This window comes from Bombina bombina, chromosome 8 (genome assembly GCF_027579735.1).
Source record: "Bombina bombina isolate aBomBom1 chromosome 8, aBomBom1.pri, whole genome shotgun sequence".
Lineage (NCBI taxonomy): Eukaryota > Metazoa > Chordata > Amphibia > Anura > Bombinatoridae > Bombina > Bombina bombina.
In genome coordinates, this window is record NC_069506.1 from 236,903,039 (window position 1) to 236,926,611 (window position 23,573).

General features: G+C 37.0%; 1 protein-coding gene across 3 annotated transcripts in view; it reads right to left on the bottom strand.

Moving 5' to 3' along the window:
- LOC128639069 (sialic acid-binding Ig-like lectin 14) overlaps window positions 1-4,522 on the bottom strand; it is a 136,911-nt gene extending 132,389 nt beyond the window's left edge. For 2 of the 3 annotated variants that reach the window (XM_053691219.1, XM_053691217.1), the window contains exon 1: window positions 4,340-4,511. The gene's annotated coding sequence lies outside the window, so the exon portion shown is untranslated. Of the gene's footprint in view, window positions 1-4,339 lie in introns of all 3 variants that reach the window. The other variant, XM_053691218.1, reaches the window with a different exon arrangement.
- Window positions 4,523-23,573: the final 19,051 nt, after the last annotated feature.

The window sequence follows — 23,573 nt, forward strand, 5'->3', positions numbered from 1 at the left end:
GTGTGTGTGTTATATGAGAATGTGTGGTGTGTGTTGTAGGAGAGTTTGTGGCGTGTGTTGTAGGAGAGCGTGTGTGTGTGTGTGTTATATGAGAATATGTGGTGTGTGTTGTAGGAGAGTTTGTGGTGTGTGTTGTAGGAGTGTGTGTGTGTTATATGAGAATGTGTGGTGTGTGTGTGGTGTGTGTGTGTGTGTGTGTTATATGAGAATATGTAGTGTGTTTGTTGTAGGAGAGTTTGTGGTGTGTGTTGTAGGAGAGTGTGTGTGTTATATGAGAATGTGTGGTGTGTGTGTGGTGTGTGTGTGTGTGTGTTATATGAGAATGTGTGGTGTGTGTTGTAGGAGAGTTTGTGGCGTGTGTTGTAGGAGAGTGTGTGTGTGTGTTATATGAGAATATGTGGTGTGTGTTATATGAGAATATGTGGTGTGTGTTGTAGGAGAGTTTGTGGTGTGTGTTGTAGGAGAGTGTGTGTGTTATATGAGAATGTGTGGTGTGTGTGGTGTGTGTGTGGTGTGTGTGTGTGTTATATGAGAATATGTAGTGTGTTTGTTGTAGGAGAGTTTGTGGTGTGTGTTGCAGGAGAGTGTGTGTGTTATATGAGAATGTGTGGTGTGTGTGTGTGGTGTGTGTGTGTGTGTTATATGAGAATGTGTGGTGTGTGTTGTAGGAGAGTTTGTGGCGTGTGTTGTAGGAGAGTGTGTGTGTGTGTGTGTTATATGAGAAAATGTGGTGTGTGTTGTAGGAGAGTTTGTGGCGTGTGTTGTAGGAGAGTGTGTGTGTGTGTGTTATATGAGAATATGTGGTGTGTGTTGTAGGAGAGTTTGTGGTGTGTGTTGTAGGAGAGTGTGTGTGTTATATGAGAATGTGGTGTGTGTGTGTGGTGTGTGTGTGTGTGTTATATGAGAATATGTAGTGTGTTTGTTGTAGGAGAGTTTGTGGTGTGTGTTGTAGGAGAGTGTGTGTGTTATATGAGAATGTGTGGTGTGTGTTGTAGGAGAGTTTGTGGCGTGTGTTGTAGGAGAGTGTGTGTGTGTGTTATATGAGAATATGTGGTGTGTGTTATATGAGAATATGTGGTGTGTGTTGTAGGAGAGTTTGTGGTGTGTGTTGTAGGAGAGTGTGTGTGTTATATGAGAATGTGTGGTGTGTGTGTGGTGTGTGTGTGTGGTGTGTGTGTGGTGTGTGTGTGTGTGTGTGTTACATGAGAATATGTAGTGTGTTTGTTGTAGGAGAGTTTGTGGTGTGTGTTGTAGGAGAGTGTGTGTGTTATATGAGAATGTGTGGTGTGTGTGTGGTGTGTGTGTGTGTTATATGAGAATGTGTGGTGTGTGTTGTAGGAGAGTTTGTGGCGTGTGTTGTAGGGGAGTGTGTGTGTGTGTGTTATATGAGAAAATGTGGTGTGTGTTGTAGGAGAGTTTGTGGTGTGTGTTGTAGGAGAGTGTGTGTGTTATATGAGAATGTGTGGTGTGTGTGTGTTGTAGGAGAATGTGTGGTGTATGTGTTTTGTAGGAAAATGTGTGGTGTGTGCGTGTTGTAGGAGAGTGTGTGGTGTGGTGTGTGTGTGTGTTGTTGGAGAGTGTGTGATGTGTCTGTGTTATATGAGAATGTGTGTGTGTGTTGTATAAGTGTGTGTAGTGTTTTTGATTACCTTTTATAACACTCTAAAAGTATGACTACAAGCAAGAATAAAGTGAGCACACATTTAAGTCACATTGCTAAAAATTGCAGCTATCTTGTTATATATATTACTTCAGAAATTTTCCAAGTTATAAAAATAGGGTCACGAAGGTATGTGGTATCATGACACTGGGCCTTGGGGAAATAAAATTAGGACTTGTATTACATCTACACTACAGGAAGCAATAGTGCCAGTGTCAGAGAAGCATTGTCTCCCACAGAGAAGTGTTGTAAAACACTCATGGGGTGACACTGCCTTCTAACAGTGATTTCAGCCCTTTATAACATTTTACAGCCAATCTCCAGCATGAGATGGATCCCGTTATATAATAGTTCTGATGTCATAATTCTTTTTACCACCTGGTCCAATATAAGTACAGAGTATTGTCTATTTAAATGTGTAGTATCATATGACACTAAATATATGGTTGATGCAAAAATGCCAAATATTTGCTAATACTCAATTTAGAGTTGCAAATATGAGGTTGGTATTATAGCTAAAATATCATGAAAATCTGGCCTGTTACGAACTAGAGTTGGAAATCACTGAGTTAAAGGGACATGCAAATTTAAACAACTCATAAATGTACTTATGTTATCAAATTTGCTTCATTCCCTTGGTATCCGTTGTTGACCACTACTGGGAGTTGGTAAACATATCAGGTGAACCAATGACAACAGGCATATATGTGTAGCCCCCATTCAGCGGCTAGCTCCCAGTAATGCATTGCTGCTCCTGAGCCTACCTAGGAATGTTTTTCAACAAAGAATACCAAGAAAATGGAGCAAATATGATAACAGAAGTAAACTAGAAAGTCGTTCGCATTGCTGGGAAGCATTGCACTCGCAAGAGCGCTTCCGTAGGCTCCAACGGGAGCCTTGTTCTCATGCCATGAGACACGGCACGAGAACCTAGCACAGCAAAGGGGGTAAGTCATGCAGTGATGGGCAGCAAAGTGTAAATATATATGTATATTAATATATACATATATTTGTGTTAATATGTGTACACATAAATATACATGTATATACGCATATACATACTGTATATATTTATAGAGAACACACAGTTCTCCATAGACCGCAATGTAAAGGCACTTTTCAGTGCCATTTTTTTTTTCTAACACTGCACTCCCCCCAACTTTAACCCCTAAAAACTGCTTCTTGCAGTTACAAAATAAAAAGATGATCATATTTTTTTATTTTCAAAAAGGTACACTACACTGTATTTTGGGGGACACTTTAAAAATGAACCAGACGTCTGACCTCAGGTTAATTTTTTGAGTGCTAATTGCTACTACGAGCTTGCAGTAGAAATAACCAACCACTTGTAATGGCTGGTTATTACGCGCCCGTAAATGGGCGAATTTGCCCGCAATAAATTAGAACTCCACTTGTAATCTTGCCCTAAATATGTGATGCGATTGTATACAAGAACATATTTTAATCTGAAAAAAAAGACTAAACATTTACAATAGCATTACCTAAGAAAGCATTTGCATGAGCATAACAGGATAATGATTAAATGTAATACTGGTATTAGGCAAGAGTTGTGTTGAAACATTTACACAGTTGTATACAATATTGCAAAAATGTCAGTTTTTAAAGAGGAAACTATTTTTACTGGAAAAATAAAATTATATATATATATATACACACACACACATACATATATATATATATACACACACACACATACATATATATATACACACACACACACATACATATATATATATACACACACACATACATATATATATACACACACACACACATACATATATATATACACACACACACATACATATATATATATACACACACACACATACATATATATATATACACACACACACATACATATATATATATACACACACACACACATACATATATATATATACACACACACACATACATATATATATATACACACACACACACACATACATATATATATACACACACACACACATACATATATATATACACACACACACACATACATATATATATATACACACACACACACATACATATATATATATACACACACACACACATACATATATATATACACACACACACACATACATATATATATATACACACACACACATACATATATATATATACACACACACACATACATATATATATATACACACACACACATACATATATATATATACACACACACACATACATATATATATATACACACACACACATACATATATATATACACACACACACACATACATATATATATATACACACACACACATACATATATATATATACACACACACACATACATATATATATATACACACACACACATACATATATATATATACACACACACACATACATATATATAATAAAGCCAAAATGGAGAAGCAATGTGTGAAAAACTTAGAACACCTTATGATTCAATAGCTTGTAGAACTACCTTTGTTTACTTTCTCTCACAATACTATCTCTTAAATATATGTAGTAGACATCAGAATTACTAAGTGCACATTAAAGTCCTCTTTACATGTAATATATATTAATACAGTTTTTGAAAAAGCAGTAATATTATAAAAATCTGGACTTTCCAGAAAGACATTGGAAAAGACCACAAGTTCTATGAAGTAGTTTGCATTTACTTACTGGGTTGTAGATACAACTTCAGGGCTCTTGCACTGATGATAAAACTGTATGTGTTTATCTTTTTACCTTTAATTATGTCCAGTTATGACTTGTTTGGTTGTCTTTTTTTTCCTTTTCTTAATTTTTTACTTCTGTTTGGTACGTTATTCTCTAGCGTTAGGTTGACGTCTCATCAGAGTTAGGATATCTATGAGTTTTGCAACAACATGCAACAGAGTAAAAAAAGAAGAAGCCAGAGTGATGGGAAATTAAATTTTGCCTAACTTCCTATGAAAATTATATTAATTAGGTTTTGCATTAGTAAATGGATTGAATTTAAAGTAGTATAGAGCTGTGACTTTAGCATTCTATTAATGTAATGTTTGCAACAGTGTTTGTAGCAATGCTTTACATTGTCGCATGGCCATGGAGTACTAACAACACTTGGTGCTCATCAGTACAGTGTATTTAAAGGGGCATTCCAGCCAAAATTGGAATTTACACAGGTGCATTTCACTTTTGTAATATACATGAATTAGCAGAAATGCTTCTAGTAAAAGTTATAGCTGTTTCAAGGGTGTATTTAAGTACTCTCCTTGTACCAGCATTTTAAACACAGCACTTGCCCAGAGAGCCTAAGGTGCTTGCACCATCTGCTAATGACTCAATTTGTTAATTGCTGACATGATACAAGCCACACTAATGCTCTTAGCAGCTGTAGTATTTAAGACGCTGGTGCACTGAGAATATCTAGCTATTCTCCACATGCACGTGCAGAGAAAAAAATGTTAACACTAAAACAGTGATGACTTTTATTAGAAGCATTTTTGCCAATACATGTATATTGTAAATATGTTTCTATCCACAGGTGTTATTCATCTTTGTGCATTTAAATTTTGACTGGAATGTCCCTTTAAGCACGGAGGACCTCCATCACATGTTCTCATCCAGGAGGGCCTCTAAGATCTCATCGTGGCCCCTGCACTTACACTGCTTCCCTGGTGGTCTAGAGCTCTGGCATCAACCTGAGAATTATGGGATGCCAGTGTGGCCACTAAGTCCTGGAAACACAGAAGTGCAGGGAAGAACGGCAGGGCATTAGGTCCTGATGATAAAAGATTCTCCAAATATGGAGAGAAATTGTAGTGCAGACATGAACAGGGGCAGCACTGCAAGATTTCTCACAAGATTCTAGAAAGGCAGGTTTTGGTGTCCTAGACAGGCAAATATTGCCCAGTGCAATACAGCACTGTATGATATGAGAGTTTTGTTATACTTACACTTTGTGCTTTGTATTTTATATTACTTTACACTTCAGATTGGGCCCTTTCAGTAAGATTACATTAAGCTTTACACATTCTATTTTATATTTAATACATTTACATTTGGCTAGATTACGAGTTCTGTGTTAGCCTTAAAAAGCAGCGTTGAGAGGTCCCAACGCTGCTTTTTAACGCCCGCTGGTATTACGAGTCTGACAGGTACAGGTGTACCGCTCACTTTTCTTCCGCGACTTTTGGCTACCGCAAATCCCCTTACGTCAATTGCATATCCTATCTTTTCAATGGGATTTGCCTAACGCCGGTATTACAAGTCTTGGAAGAAGTGAGCTGTACAGCCTCTACCTCCAAGACTTCTACCGCATTTAAAAGTCAGTAGTTAAGAGTTTTATGGGCTAACGCCGGAACATAAAACTCTTAACTAAAGTGCTAAAAAGTACACTAACACCCATAAACTACCTATGAAACCCTAAACCGAGGCCCCCCCACATCGCAAACACTATAATAAATTTTTTTAACCCCTAATCTGCCGACCGGACATCTCTGCCACTATAATAAATGTATTAACCCCTAAACCAACGTACTCCCGCCTCACAAACACTATAATACATTTTATTAACCCCTAATCTGCCGTCCCCAATGTCGCCGCCACCTACCTACATTTATTAACCCCTAATATTCCGCCCCCAACGTCGCCGCTTAAAGATTAAAAAAAATAGGTTGCATATTTAACTGTTTGTTTTTTTGTTCTATTTATGTGGTATTCTAACATATTGCATAGTAGAATTAGTAAAGTCACTGAATGTATGTGTGGAATAATACAAAACATCTGGTTCTCTTACATAAGTTAAACACATAAGAAAACAATGACAACTAACACATTTGATATTTATGTATTAGAATACAGTTGTTTTTTCTTAACTATCAATTCAGAATATCTGCAATTTCTACCATCAAATTATTTTGCATTTACTTAATCATAAGCAGATCTTCAAATGATTATATTAGTAAGTGGTAAATATCTCATAAATGAAATGTTTTATTTCAGCAATATTTTAATTCTATATTATATGAGATCACTATCATGTTAAAATGTGAATTAAGCATGCTCAAAATGGTTTTCAAGAGTGCCAGAATGTTGAATTAAATAAATCCAGACCAGAAAGTATTCAAAACCTGTAAATAAAGTTTTTCCTGATGAGGGATCTCATCATAAGTCATAGGAAATGATTATTTGGGTGTTGTTTCATCTAATGCCACTAGATGGAGAGAAAGTACAATGATGTCTTACATATGCTTCATTATGTTTAGGTCATTTTTGACTGTTGCCGTTAGGTTGCATTTTAAAATAGTTGTTACTAATTTACAAGAAATAAAACACTTGTTAACTTCATTTGTTTTTTATCCAAATCTGTGCACTATAAGCAAAGAATTACAGATTTTATTTGTAAGGTATTACATGAAATGAGTGGTTCAAAATATTGCCTATAAAACAGTACTACAACGTATGTTTAATGTTTCAAGCTTATTATAGTACTGATCTGTCTGCTATTCATTCCTTATGTGTTTTGCTATGGATAATAATGGAATATTAAAGTATTTTTTTATATGTTGCATCAAAAAGAGAGTATTTTAAAAAGTATTTTAATTTTTATTGTAAAAACAAATACTGTGTTGTAAAAAAACTTTTTTGATCTCATGCATATTGGGTGTGTCAGACTCCACCAATAGAAATGCAGGAGTTACCATTGCCAGCTGGTAAGATTCTATCTCATGAACCAGTTGTATAAATATGCACCTTAAAATCAAAACAAATAATTTTAACTCCTTCAGTGGCAGAAGTCAGATAACTCTGCTGCTGGAAGGTGAACAGAAATTCAGGATTGTGCTATGCATCCACTTGGACTTAAAGGAACCTTAAACACTTTGAGATGGTAATATATAATGATGAATCGTATATAAAAAAACCAACTCTGTAATATACTTTCATTATTTATTTTGCCCCCTTTTACTGCAATTCCATTCTAAAATTGTGAGCGTTTCAGTTCCTCTTAGAAATGAAAGTGCCGGACACTGATATATTCCACACAGCCATTGGCTGCACACTCTAGTGACCTATTTATAACTGTCCCTAATTAGCCACAGTAGTCTAAGTTACAACATGGCAGCTCCCATTGTTTTATAGAGACTAAAACCTTACACGTATTTTATCAATATTTAAACAGCTAATGAAACTTTAAAAAATACATCTACATATTATTCTCAGACTAATATTTTCTTTGAATGAATCATTCTATCTAGCATTTATTTGGTGTTTAATGTCCCTTTAAGAGTGTAGATTTACATGTACAGAGGAAATCTGTACAATGTTGTTTTCATTATCTTTTATATTTTATGATGTATTTTTTTAAACTCCTTTTTGTGTAGCTTAAGATAATATGTAATACATCTGAAAGTAAAGATTTTTATAAAAGCACTAGTTTCTCAAAATATTCTAGTGCCATTTTATTTTTTACAATTCATAATTATAGGGGATATATTGACAAATTTGCTTGTACTATGTGCTCAAATTTATTTTTTCCTACGTGCTAAATAAAAAGATTTCGTTTACACGACCAAACTACCCCACAGACCTGAGTATACTGCTTCTAAAATTTCATACCATAAGCACAATATAAATCCAGAATAGATATCCATCCACATCCATAAAAATACCAACCAGGAATTGGTTTTAAAATGTATTGTTTCAAAGATTTTTTTCCTTACATGCTTTCTTAAAGTGATGGTAAACTTGAAGGGCCAGGTTACAAGTGGAGCATTATTTAACGCTCCCGCTCGAGCGGTAACTGTGATAGAAGTAAGCTTTTTGCTCATCGGTTTGAGCTCGTATATCAAGTTGAAAGTAAAATCTTTTTTGATATATACAGATATATATATATAGGAATGTCTATTTAAAAATACATAAAACATATTCTGCTATGTGTAGTTCATTGGAATGTGAAATATTTACAGTAAATACACAGTATAACACTTTATAAAAAATGAATATTGCATAAATATAATTTTACATGTTTTCAGCTACATAAAGGGACAATCTAGGCCAAAATAAACTTTCATGATTCAGATAGAGCATGTAATTTTAAACAATTTTCCAATTTACTTTTATCACCAATTTTGCTTTGTTCACTTGGTATTCTTAGATGAAAGCTAAACATAGGAGGTTCATATGCTAATTTCTAAGCCCTTGAAGGCCGCCTCTTCTCTCAGGGCATTTTGACAGTTTTTCACTACTACAGGGTGTTAGTTCATGTGTGTCATATAAATAACACTGTGCTCACGCAAGTGAAGTTCCAGGGAGCCATCACTGATTGGCTAAAATGCATGTCTTTCAAAAGACTAAAATAAGGGGGCAATTTGCAGAGGCTTAGATACAAGGTAATCACAGAGAAAAAAAAGTGTATTTATATAACTGTTTTGGTTATGCAAAACTAGGGAATGGGTAATAAAGAGATTATTTATCTTTTAGAACAATAAAAATTCTGGTGCAAACTGTCCCTTTAACTGCAAAGGGCTCCAATGCACTTATATATATTTCTATATGTGTGTACATATATGTTTATTTATTTATATGTGTATAGATGTCTGTAAATACATATATAATTCAATTGACTTCTTTTATCAACTTTACTTTCTTCTCATACACGGTTGTTACGTTGATAATATCTAGGCCATTGCTTTCCAAACTGTGTGTCGTGACACATTAGTGTGTAGGTGTGTCCCAGCTTCAGCACAAACTTTTTTTTAATTTTTTTTTATTTTATTTTGGTTTCTGACTTTCATCTTAAGCTATTGGCGCAGCTCAGCCGGAATTGAAACTATTCCAATTGTCGGCACACTGGCTCGTGAGTGACTGCTCATGTAGTCTCCTCAATTGGCTCATGACTGCACGTGCAGTCAGTGAGTGGGAAAGCAGTGTGTTTGCAGCGCGGGCAGTAGTCAGTTGGATTCGCAGAGCTCTGAGGGTGCAGCTTAAACGCTAAGCGGAAGTCAGAAGTCAAAGTGTTTTGTTTTTTTTGCAGACTCCCCAGCAGTCCACCTTTCCAAGGTTTAAGAGCAGCAGGTCTAAGATTGTGAGTGGTAGTTTTACTCTATGGGGACGATTTATTATCATGGCCCGAATGGGGCCAAATACATCTCTTTCAAGGCACGCAGGAAACAGGAGTTAAGAAGCAGTGGTCTTAAGACCACTGCTTCTTAACTCGTATGCCTCCTCTGAGGCGGCGGATATCAATCCGCCCGGCCTCATACGATTGGGTTGATTGACAAACCCTGCTAGCGGCCGATTGGCCGCAAATCTGCAGGGGGCGGCATTACACAAGCAGTTTACCAAATGGTCCAACTTCCACAAGCTTGTAAGAAGTACATGAAACATTTAAATAGTCATTGTTAGGGGTAAAAAATGGCCACCAAGCTCTGCACACCTATTGCATGTGCATTTCGATGTGTTAACACTAACCAATAACAATAGTTATACAGGAAACATTTCTTGTGTCTAACAGGGAATGCCACATTTAACAGTTTAAGGCAGTTTAAGCTTATTTGAAGATGATAGTTTATTTAAAGCTGTGTTCCATTTTAAAGGGACATGAACGCCAATATTTTTCTTTCATGATTCAGATAGAATATATAATTTTAAAGCAACTTTCCAATTTACTTCTGTTATTAATTTTGCTTCATTCTCTTTGGTATTCGTTGTCAAAGGCAGTGATGCACTACTGGGAGCTAGCTGAACATACTGGGTGAGCCAATGACAAAAGGCATGCATGTGCAGCTACCCGTCAGCAGCTAGCTCCCAGTAGTGCTTTGCTGCGCATGCTCTTGATATATGGATAGGAAGTGGAAGCTTAAAAATGCTTGATGATGTTAATGCGAGTGTCTTTATCTAATATTCCACCAAATATTCAGAAACAGTGTTCATCCCATCAACCTCATACATCCCATTAAAATGGTAAGTAGTTATTGGTGTCATTTAACTTTTTTTTTAATTCTTGCCCATGCATACTGTTACTTGTAAATACATTTCGCTATTATATAATTTATGTATGTGTGCCGTATCTCTTAAAACAGTTTAACCTCCTGTTTGCTACTACAACTGAATTACTGTGTCACGAAATAATGTAGGTTTAAAAAGTGTGTCACCAACATGAGAAGTTTGTAAAGCTCTGATCTAGAGTCAGCATGCATGTCTGGCATTAGTTTTATTGAATGATTTTGAACACTAGATGGCAGCAGTTTGCACAATTTATAACTGTTAAAGGGACAGTAAGCACCTTGAATTTTTTTATTTAAAATGTTTAGTTATTTGTAATGAAACAACTTTTTGATACATTTTCTTGTTTATTTTGGGTGTTTTTTTCCATGTAATTTAGCTCTGAAAATGAGCAATTTCCATTTCTCAGAACTTGTAACGCACCCTGCAGACTTCACAGGGCTAACCCTCCTACATCAGATACAAAATTACAAAACAATGTACTTTATACTAACTTTATGACAGCGGCTAGCCTTGTTGTCTGAGGACTAAAGCCCAGATTGGCTCCTCCAGATAAAGGAATTGGATGTAAAAAAATGTTTACAAATGTTAAGACTTGGCTGATATGTTATTCTATAACAACACAGCAACAATCTCTTCCAAATTCAAGGTGTTTACTCTCCCTTTTAAATCATTCTTGCAGTATTGCTGGTATGTAGTGCTTCAGACATGTGTACGCTCCTAAGCTTCCCTACCTGTTTTTCAAAAAGGGATACCTAGAAATCAAAGTAATGTTAAAATAGAAGTCACATTGAAACTCAGTTGTATGCTCTATCTGAATTATGAATGAAAAATGCAAGGTTTTATGTCCCTTTAATCTTCCTATCTCTCAATTTCCTTTTTATTCTATTTAATTTATATGTCTTTCCTATGGCATGGAGAGTCCACGAAACATTCTAATTACTAGTGGGATATTCACTCCTGGCCAGCAGGAGGAGGCAAAGAGCACCCCAGCAGAGCTGTTAAGTATCACTTCCCTTACCCATAACCCCCAGTCATTCTCTTTGCCTTGATCATGGGAGAATTGCAAAGCTGGTGTCTGAAGCTTTTAATCCTTTTAATGGGTACTTTTCCCTGCAAGCAAGGATTGGGGCTATGCTGTGTCCAAGTCAATCTTTTTAGTGAGAGTAATAGTGGCTATTAGCAGTTAGAAGACGGCGAGGTGGTCTTTGCTTAAACTTCTAACATTATTGCTACCCCTATCATAGAAAGCCAGAGTTGGTTACTCTGTTCTTTCTTTTCTATAGGTCCCTGGTAGATATGGTGCAGCTGCCACACCTCAGAAAACAGCTCCTGTCTGACAGAGCAGGATCCACAGGTAAGTACTCTCCCTTCTAGGTTTGAAGGTACCGGCACTATAGGGGTTAAATCCTTATGGAAAGTATTTCAATCTGTTTTAAGGCCACTGCTTTTATATGAAAAGAGGCATCATTTTTTATTGGGGTCTCAGAGATGGGAGATTGTGTGAAGTGTTTGACAGATGTTTGTTTTACTTTCTACTTGTTGCAATCACTTTTCAGCTCAGCTTATTGACCCAATCACTTTTGCTGTGCTGCTGTTGGTTTTCACGCCGTTTTTGTTTGGCGCAATTTTTTTTTAAAAGTTATTTTTTATTGCGGTCACATGACCGCTCCTCTGCACTTCCGGTTTCCGGCTTCTCTGTTCAGATCGGAGTTTGCTGCTGCGAGTGTGGAGGCTGCATTTTCTTCTATCTACAGTGGCAAGAGCTGAGGGTATTAAGTGCTTATTTATGTTTTATTGTTTCATATTAATAAACTTGGCATTTAATTTTTTTTTGTTAATTGTGAACTGATACCCAATTATGGACACTAATACTGAAGTTGAGTCATTTGAAAATGCTTATTGTGTTTTGAGGCTAAGATAATGCCTCCTGTACAGGTTTGCTCTTCATGTTTAAATAAAACTTTAAAGTTTAAAGATAAGTCTCTGGATAGTGTTATCCTAGCTACGCCTCAGCTTTCCCCTCAAGCTTCCCAATCTTCACATGCAGTGCCCTGCAGTTCCTCTCAACCTCATGGGGTTTTTTTTTTTAACCTGGGGATGTCGCTGTGCAGATTACTTCTGCTGTTTCTGCAGCTTTATCAGTTTTTAAAAAGATGTTTCTGGTTGCCGACTCTATTCGTGACTCGTGGCGCACGGTGCCCAAGATAGAGGGAGCTATCTCTACTCTGGCTAGTTGTTCTTTCAAGGATCCCGTGGATAAGAAGCATGAGGCTTTTTTGAAGAAGATGTACATTCATCAGGGATTACAGTGGCAACCTGTTGCTGCCCCCGCAACTGTAGCAATACTAGCATCTTATTGGTGCAATGATTTATCTAATCGTATCCTAGAGGAGACTACTATAGAGGAGATCCTAGACAGGATCAAGGCTCTCAAGCTAGCCAATACCTTTATTTGTGATGCCAACATGCAAGTTCTTAGGTTGGGTGCTAAGATTTCTGGTTTTACTGTTTTAGCTCGCAGAGCTCTCTGGTGAAAATCTTGGTCTGCAGATGTTAAATCCAAGTCCAAGCTTTTATCTCTGCCTTATAAGGGTAAAACCTTTTTTGGACCAGGTCTGGCAGAAATTATTTCTGTCATTACAGGTGGAAAGGGTTATTTCCTACCTCAGGATAAAAAGAATAAACCTAAGGGTCGCCAGAATTCTAATTTTGGTTCCTTTTGCAACTTTAAGGGACAGAAGTTTTCCTCTTCCTAGTTTTCTTGGAGGTACAGTCAGCCTTGAAATAGGGGGAAGCAAGCTAAGAAGCCTTCCGTTAATTCTAAATCAATATGATCCTGTAGTGGATCAAGTGGGGGGCAGGCTTTCTTTTTTTCAGCAGGCTTGGATACGCGATGTTCCAGATCCTTGGGCCATAGATATAGTATCCCATGGTTACAGAATAGGATTCAAATCTTGCCCTCCCTGGGGCAGGTTCCATCTGTCAAGGTTATCTGCGAATCAGATAAAGAAAGAGGCCTTCTTAAACTGCGTAAAGGACCTATCATTCCTGGGAGTGATTGTTCCAATTCCTCTAGAGGAACAGGGTCTAGGATTCTATTCAAATCTATTTGTAGTTCCCAAGAAGGAGGGCATTTTTTGTGCCATTCTGGACCTAAAGTGTCTCAATCAATTCCTCAGGGTTCCGTCCATCAAGATGGAGATCATCCATTCTATTCTTCCTTTGGTCCAAAAGAGTCAGTTCATGATGACCATAGATCTGAAGGGCGCGTATTTTCATGTTCCTATTCACAGGGATCATTACCAGTATCTAAGGTTTGCCTTCCAGGACAAACATTTCCAGTTTGTTGCCCTTCCTTTTGGCCTTGCTACAGCTCCCAGAATTTTCACAAAGGTTCTGGAGGCTCTTCTGGCAGTGGTGAGGTCCCAGGGTATTGCTGTGGCACCTTATCTAGACAACATTCTAGTTTAAGCGCCATCTTTTCATCTAGCAAGATCTCATATGGAGATGTTGTTGTCTATTCTACATTCCCACGGTTAGAAAGTGAATCTGGGAAAGAATTCCCTTTTTCCAGATACAAGGGTTTGTTTCTTGGGAACAATCATAGATTCCCTGTCCATGAAGATTTTTCTGACGAATCCATCAGAAAATCCAAGCTTCATGTTTCTTGCCTATCTCTCTAGTCTGCTATTCATCCATCTGTGGCTCAATGCATGGAGGTGATTGGACTGATGGTTGCCTCCATGGACATCATTCCTTTTGCTTGGTTCCATCTGAGACCTCTGCAGCGATGCATGCTCAGTCAATGGAACAGGGACCACTCAGATCTCTCGAAGAAGATAAATTTGGATTCTCCAACAAGCGTCTCACTCTCATGGTGGGTTTCACAGGACCATCTGTCTGGGGGCACATGCTTCCTGAGGCCTTCCTGGGTGATTATGACCACAGACGCCAGCCTGGGGAGCAGTTTGGGGTTTCTTAAAGACACAGGGTCTGTGGACTCCAGAGGAGTTGTCTCTTTCAATAAACATCTTGGAGTTGAGAGCAATTTTCTATGCTTTAATAGCATAGAAAGAATGCGAGACACCTTCATTGCCAAGGAACTCCGAGTTCCTCCCTGGTGATTGATGTAGGCCACAGAGGTGATGTTGTCCGACTGAAAGCTGATAAATTTTTTATCCTGAAATTGTGATATGATGTTATTTTAGTACTAACTTTTGTTAATATCTCTAGGATATCATTATATAAAATGCAACATCACATTTTTTCAGTGTCATTATCATGCATAATTTGCCTGTTATCTCCTGCACTGAGTACCTCATCTATGATTAAGTGCCTGTAGGGGGCGCGAAACATGTAAGATTCTTTGCTCTAGCTTTTACTGCCATGTCTGTGTACCTTTTAAAGTTGTCTAATACATTTTGATTTTTTACTATTTGGATTTGAGAGCCTGCCATCTTTTCTCAGCAGTTTTTGTGTCTAGTCCTTAGGCACCTCTTAACCCTTGGGTTATCTTCTTTTTCCATTTCCCTTCAGCCGAATGACTGGGGGTTATGGGTAAGCGATACTTAACTGCTCTGCTGGGGTGCTCTTTGCCTCCTCCTGCTGGTCAGGAGTGAATATCCCACTAGTAATTAGAATGTTTTGTGGACTTTCCATGCCCGGAAAGAAAGAAATTTATCAGGGGCGCGATCCGATATAGATCGCAGTTTGCGGCGCAAGCGAGGGAACCGGCGTCGCCCGCAGTTTCAGCTCGCAACTCGAGCTATCCCATATAGGTCGCCATCAGATGCTAACGTGCCGTAAGTCTGACAAACCAGCGATGTCCAGAAATCTGCGTAAGTACAAATTTCTGGCGTCGCCAGTGACTTGCGGCACGTTAGAAACTGCCGGCGCCTATAAAACCTGACTAAAGTCTAAAACACCCGCACTGTCTAACACGCCTCCCTAACATAGCCCGCACTGTCTAACACGCCTCCCTAACATAGCCCGCACTGTCTAACACGCCTCCCTAACATAGCCCGCACTGTCTAACACGCCTCCCTAACATAGCCCGCACTGTCTAACACGCCTCCCTAACATAGCCCGCACTGTCTAACACGCCTCCCTAACATAGCCCGCACTGTCTAACCCTCTATCCGCTATCCCCTCACTAGCCTAACAATAAAAAAGCTATTAACCCCTAAACCGCCGCTCCCGTACCCCGCCGCAACCTAATAAAGTTATTAACCCCTAAACCGCCGCTCCCGTACCCCGCCGCCAGCTATATTATATCTATAACCCCCTAAAGTGAGCCCCTAACACCGCCGCCATCTATATTAAAATTATTAACCCCTAATGTAAGCCCCTTACACCGCCGCCATCTCTATTAAAATGATTAACCCCTAATTTAATCTACCTACCCCGCCGCCAGCTATATTATCTATATTAACCCTAAGTATATTATAGTTAATATAGTTATTACATTATATATATTAACAATATTAACCCTAATTATATTAGGGTTAATATAGTTAATATAGTTACTATAGTATTTATATTAACTATATTAACTCTATCTAACCCTAACTAAATTTATATTAAATTAATCTAATTCATTTATAAACTAAAATATTCCTATTTAAATCTAAATACTTACCTATAAAATAAACCCTAAGATAGCTACAATATAATTAATAATTACATTTTAGCTATGTTAGGGTTAATATTTATTTTACAGGTAAATTGTTAATTATTTTAACTAGGTATAATAGATATTAAATAGTTATTAACTATTTAATATCTACCTAGTTAAAATAATTACCCAATTACCTGTAAAATAAATCCTAACCTAAGTTACAAATACACCTACACTATCAATAAATTTAATAAACTACAAACATCTATCTAAAAATACAATTAAATTAACTAAACTAAATTACAAAAACAAACAAACACTAAATTACAAAAAATAAAAAAAAAGATTACAAGATTTTTAAGCTAATTACACATATTCTAAGCCCCCTAATAAAATAATAAACCCCCAAAATAAAAAAAATTCCCTGCCCTATTCTAAATTAAACAAATTTCAAAGCTCTTTACCTTACCAGCCCTTAAAAGGGCCTTTTGTGGGGCATGCCCCAAAGAATTCAGCTCTTTTGCATACAACAAATACAATCCCCCCCCCCCCCCCATTACAACCCACCACCCACATACCCCTATTCTAAAACCACCCAAACCCCCCTTAAAAAAGCCTAACACTACCCCCCTGAAGATCTCCCTACCTTGTCTTCACCACACCGGGCCGAACTCCTGATCCGATCCGGGCGATGTCTTCCTCCAAGCGGCAAAGAAGAATTCTTCCTCCGGCGATGTCTTCCTCCAAGCGGCAAAGAAGAATTCTTCCTCCGGCGACGTCTTCCTCCAAGCGGCAGCAAAGTCTTCATTCTTCCGGCGGCATCTTCAATCTTCTTTCTTCGCTCCGCCACCGCGGAGCATCCATCCCGGCCGACTGCTGTACTACGAATGAGGTACCTTTAAATGACGTCATCCAAGATGGCGTCCGCCGAATTCCGATTGGCTGATAGGATTCTATCAGCCAATCGGAATTAAGTTAGAAAAATCTGATTGGCTGATTGAATCAGCCAATCAGATTCAAGTTCAATCCGATTGGCTGATCCGAACAGCCAATCAGATTGAGCTCGCATTCTATTGGCTGATCGGAACAGCCAATAGAATGCGAGCTCAATCTGATTGGCTGATTGGATCAGCCAATCGGATTGAACTTGAATCTGATTGGCTGATTCAATCAGCCAATCAGATTTTTCTAACTTAATTCCGATTGGCTGATAGAATCCTATCAGCCAATCGGAATTCGGCGGACGCCATCTTGGATGATGTCATTTAAAGGTACCTCATTCGTAGTACAGCAGTCGGCCGGGATGGATGCTCCGCGGCGGCGGAGCGAAGAAAGAAGATTGAAGATGCCGCCGGAAGAATGAAGACTTTGCTGCCGCTTGGAGGAAGACGTCGCCGGAGGAAGAATTCTTCTTTGCCGCTTGGAGGAAGACATCGCCCGGATCGGATCAGGAGTTCGGCCCGGTGTGGTGAAGACAAGGTAGGGAGATCTTCAGGGGGGTAGTGTTAGGCTTTTTTAAGGGGGGTTTGGGTGGTTTTAGAATAGGGGTATGTGGGTGGTGGGTTGTAATGGGGGGGGGGATTGTATTTGTTGTATGCAAAAGAGCTGAATTCTTTGGGGCATGCCCCACAAAAGGCCCTTTTAAGGGCTGGTAAGGTAAAGAGCTTTGAAATTTGTTTAATTTAGAATAGGGGAGGGAATTTTTTTATTTTGGGGGTTTATTATTTTATTAGGGGGCTTAGAATAGGTGTAATTAGCTTAAAAATCTTGTAATCTTTTTTTTATTTTTTGTAATTTAGTGTTTTTTTTTTTGTAATTTAGTTTAGTTAATTTAATTGTATTTTTAGATAGATGTTTGTAGTTTATTAAATTTATTGATAGTGTAGGTGTATTTATAACTTAGGTTAGGATTTATTTTACAGGTAATTGGGTAATTATTTTAACTAGGTAGATATTAAATAGTTAATAACTATTTAATATCTATTATACCTAGTTAAAATAATTAACAATTTACCTGTAAAATAAATATTAACCCTAACATAGCTACAATGTAATTATTAATTATATTGTAGCTATCTTAGGGTTTATTTTATAGGTAAGTATTTAGATTTAAATAGGAATATTTTAGTTTATAAATGAATTAGATTAATTTAATATAAATTTAGTTAGGGTTAGATAGAGTTAATATAGTTAATATAAATACTATAGTAACTATATTAACTATATTAACCCTAATATAATTAGGGTTAATATAGTTAATATATATAATGTAATACCTATATTAACTATAATATACTTAGGGTTAATATAGATAATATAGCTGGCGGCGGGGTAGGTAGATTAAATTAGGGGTTAATCATTTTAATAGAGATGGCGGCGGTGTAAGGGGCTTACATTAGGGGTTAATAATATTAATATAGCTGGCGGCGGTATAGGGGGATTAGATTAGGGGTTAATAATTTTTATATAGGTGGCGGCGGTGTAAGGGGTCAGATTAGGGGATGGATAAGGTAGATGGCGGCGGTTTTAGGGGCTCACAGTAGGGGGTTAGTTTATGTAGATGGCGGCGGGGTCCGGGAGCGGCGGTTTAGGGGTTAATAACTTTATTAGGGATTTCGGGGGGGGGGGGGGGATCGCGGTTGACAGGTAGATAGACATTGCGCATGCGTTAGGTGTTAGGTTTATTTTAGAAGATCGCGGTTGACAGGGAGATAGACATTGCGCATGCGTTAGGTGTTAGGTTTATTTTCTAGTTAGTTTAGGGAGTTACGGGGCTCCAATAGTCAGCGTAAGGCTTCTTACGGCTGCTTTTTGTGGCGAGGTGAAAATGGAGTAAGTTTTCTCCATTTTCGCCACATAAGTCCTTACGCTGCATATTGGATACCAAACTGCGCTGGTTTGGTATACCTGCCTATGGCCCAAAAAACTACGGGCGACGGCAGAAATATACGCGCGTAACTTCTAGGTTACGCCGTATATAGGATACCAAATCAGCGTAAATATTGGTGTCGCCGGCTTTTGCGGGCGACGCTTTATATCGGATCGACCCCCAGGTAAGCATACATTTTGTTATTTTTATAATCTGTTTGCTCCTCCTGCTAATTATACTACTCTACCTCCCTCTAGGATTTGTATATATTAGTTAAAATATTGCTAATGTATATATCTATTTACAGGTACTTTAAAGGGATACTAAACCCACATTTTTTTCCTCATGATTCAGACAGAGCATTCAATTTTGAGCAACTTTCTAAATTACTCCTATTATCACATTTTCTTAATTCTCTTTGTATCTTTATTTGAAAAGCAGGAATGAAAGCTTAGGAGCCGGATCCTTTTTAATTCATGCTATATAGTCTGTGTATTTGGGAAATCGCAGACATTATTGGGAAAGCATTCAGGGTTTAGAGTTTTGTTGACCAGAACTTGATTTGTCTTTGTATATACCATTTTTGGTTCAGCACCTGGGTACTGCTTGCTGATTGTTGGCTAAATGTAGCCACCAATAAGCAAGATACAAAGGGAAGAAATAAATAATAATAATAGGAGTAAATAAGAAAGTTGCTTAAAATTGTATGCTCTATCTGAATCATAAAAGACAAATTTTGGGGTTTAGTATCCCTTTAATGTTACTGGCATTATTTAAATTATTAGTTATAGGGGTGGGTTACATTGGTAGTAATAAGTGTTTCCAGATATAACATGAAGTTTAATATTTGCTGTTAGCACCAGTTGCTGCACCTTTAAAGCATAAACTGTTCAACACTTTTAGATGATTGGGAAATTACAAATGTATCCTGTCAAAATATAGGAACAAGGAAAATGATATTATTCCTAAAGAGCTTTTTCTCGTTTAGGGAACAGTGCTGTTAAATGTACAGGCTTTAGTCTTAATCATAATCAGCAACTGACAAATAAAAGTTGTAATTAACAACATTCCATCAATTGACCTTGGAGTAATCAAAGGCTAATTCATTATTTATTGCACTTGATCTGCAGGAGGTCAGTGAACCACATGGGTCATCTCAAGTTTATGTCCTCAAAAATTTAATTTTCGTAGAATTGAGTGCTGCATTCTCCTAAAACTGTAGCTGCTAAACAAGAACTCAGTTTATACCACAAGTTATTGTCCTCTCAGTACAGAAGATATTCAAGTATAAATATTAGCAAAAATGTCTGAAACATAATGGCATTTAGATGCCAAGGTTATAAGCCAGGGCTTAAAACATTACTCCCTGTTGATATTTGAGAAGATGCTTTGCGGTACTAGAGGTAGTAGAATATCTTTACACTTCCTGATTGGTGGAAGCTTTCTAAAAATGTCTTTGTGGTCTATTTTCATTGCAGAATAGATAATAGCTTCTTCTATTCTTAGTCCTGAAAACAAACACCTGTTCTATGCAACATACACCCACAATACAGTTGGCAGTTTAAAATCAACCACACACTACTGTGTTACAAACGATAATGGTAGCTCAGACAATGAGGTTGTTGGATTATTCTTAAAGGGGCAGTGAACACTTTATGATAGTAATATAAAATGTTTCATTATGCATATTCCATATAAAAAATAATCTTTTTAATCTCAACATAGTATGGCTTTTAACCTGATTTTTCATTTCATTATAAATATCTTTAAAGGGACACTGAACCCAATTTTTTTATTTTGTGATTCAGATAGAGCATGAAATTTTAAGCAACTTTCTAATTTACTCCTATTATAAAATTTTCTTCATTCTCTTGGCATCTTTATTTGAAATGCAAGAATGTAAGTTTAGATGCCGGCCCATTTTTTGTTGAACAACCTGGGTTGTTCTTGCTGATTGATGGATAAATTGATCCACCAATACAAAGTGCTGTCCAGAGATCTGAACCAAACAAAAAGCTTAGATGCCTTCTTTTTCAAATGAAGATAGCAAGAGAACGAAGACAAAGTGATAATAGGAGTAAATTAGAAAGTTGCTTAAAATTGCATGCTCTATCTGAATGCCAAAATAAATAAATTGGGTTCAGTGTCCCTTTTAACCTTGCATCAGATCTATTGTACTGTACACCACACGGACAATGTATTAGCACTGCAGAATATTGTGGCACTTTACATTTAAATGATACTATTATAAGTTGTAATAATGTATCAGAGATTGGTAACTATTAAAGATCCCATTAACCACTCACACTGGCAATGCTTATGGGTTAAAACACTGATCCCAAATTAAGCAAAGTATGGTGGCTCTACACCCACACAAATACTACAGGTCATTTACTTTCTAGAATAGCAACACAGCCCACACCATGAAGGTCCCAAATATATGCACACAAGTAAATACATTAATACTTGAAGCTTGTGTTACCATGTTGGTTATTTAAACTATGTAAATCTCAGCTATGAGATGAATGCTAAATTCCTGGGCTACTGGTCAGCAATAAAAGACATTTTCAGTGGGAACGCTCTTATGTCTTATAATTATTTTATTATTATTTTATTTTTGGTCCATTTTTGTTTTGTTCCACTTAAAAGAGGGAATGTCTATATGTATTACAGTTTTATTGCATTTGAGAAATGTTTGACTCTAAATAAAATAATATAGGAAAAAGGGGTCCTGAGTACAAGCAAATAATCCTATATCAGTATCAATTCAAATCCAATACGTCTAATTCATACAATGCATGTGAGGCCGTGGGTGTGCCAGGTGCATATAAAGAGTTAATACCAAAAAGAAAAGAAAAAAGAAACCTTTTAGGCACACGTGTTATTGCTAAATAGCAGTGCAAACTGTTCATATAGATGAGAGCAGAAAAAAAATTAGGTTTCATGTTCCTTTAATGCAGCTGAATTTTTTTTAATACGCCATATACTTTTAATGGACAGTGCCAGGAGCGCTATTAGTGCACTCATTTTGATCATATTAAGTGGTGAGTTAAGTGTTGTACTTAAATGCAAGCCAAAATGTAGCACTCTTTTAAGATCTTAAAGGGACATTAAACCAAAATTTTTTTTAAAAAGATTCAGATAGAGCATGCAATTTTAAACAAATTTTCAATTTACTTTTATTATTAAATGTTATTCGTTCTCTTGGTATATTTTGATGAAAAGCAGGGACGTCAGCTCAGGAGTGTGCATGTAGCAGCAGTTTAGCAAGAGAAAAAGATGCCAGCACAATATTCTGCATGTAGAGCTCCAGACACCTACCTAGGTACCTCTTCAACAAAGAACACCATGAGGACAAAGAAATTTAGATAGAAGTGTATGCTCTGTATGAATCACAAAAGAAAATATTGGGGTTTCATATCACTTTAAAGGGACACTGTACTCAAATTTTTCTTTTGCGATTCAGATTGAGCATGAAATTTTAAGCAACTTTCTAATTTACTCCTATTATCAATTTTTCTTCTTTCTCTTGCTATCTTTATTTGAAAAAGAAGGTATCTAAGCTTTTTTTGGGTTCAGTACTCTGGACAACAGTTTTTGATTGGTGGATGAATTTATTCACCAATCAGCAAGGACAACCCAGGTTGTTCACAAAAAATGGTCCGGCATCTAAACTTACATTCTTGCATTTCAAATAAAGATACCAAGAGAATGAAGAAAATTTGATAATAGGAGTAAATTAGAAAGTTGCTTAAAATTTCATGCTCAATCTGAATCACAAAAGAAAAAAATTTGAGTACAGTGTCCCTTTAAGTAAACCTACATTTTTACTAGTATAGCTCAGAACTACACAAAGAACTAGCAGATGTTAGTCCTCTCTAAACTATCACTCGGGCGATAAAAACACAATTTATGTTTACCTGATAAATTAATTTATTTTATGGTGGTGAGAGTCCATGATCCATTACTCCTGGGACTTACTCTTCTCTATTACTAGAAGGAGGCAAAGATTCCCAAACTTGAAGAGCCCTATAAAACCCCTCCCACCTCACACATACCTCAGTCTAACGTATAGCCAAGTAAAGTAAGAAAAAGGAATAAGAGACATAAAAAGGAACAGGGAAAAAAGATGTGCTAAAGAAATATTTAACCCAAAAATACATGAGTGGTGTCTCATGGACTCTCAACACCATGAAAAAAAATAATTTTTCATTTAAGCATAAATTATGTTTACTTTCATTCAAGTGGTGAGAGTCCATGATCCATTACTCCTGGGAGCTGATACCCAAGCAGTGGAGTCCACAAGTAATAACATAAAGGGAGGGATTTAGAAAAATCTTTTTTCACTGAGAAATTAAATTCACAACCCCAATATAAAAAAACTTTTTTTTTTCCTAAGGCACTTAAAATAAATCAAACAGGCAAAAAATTAAACT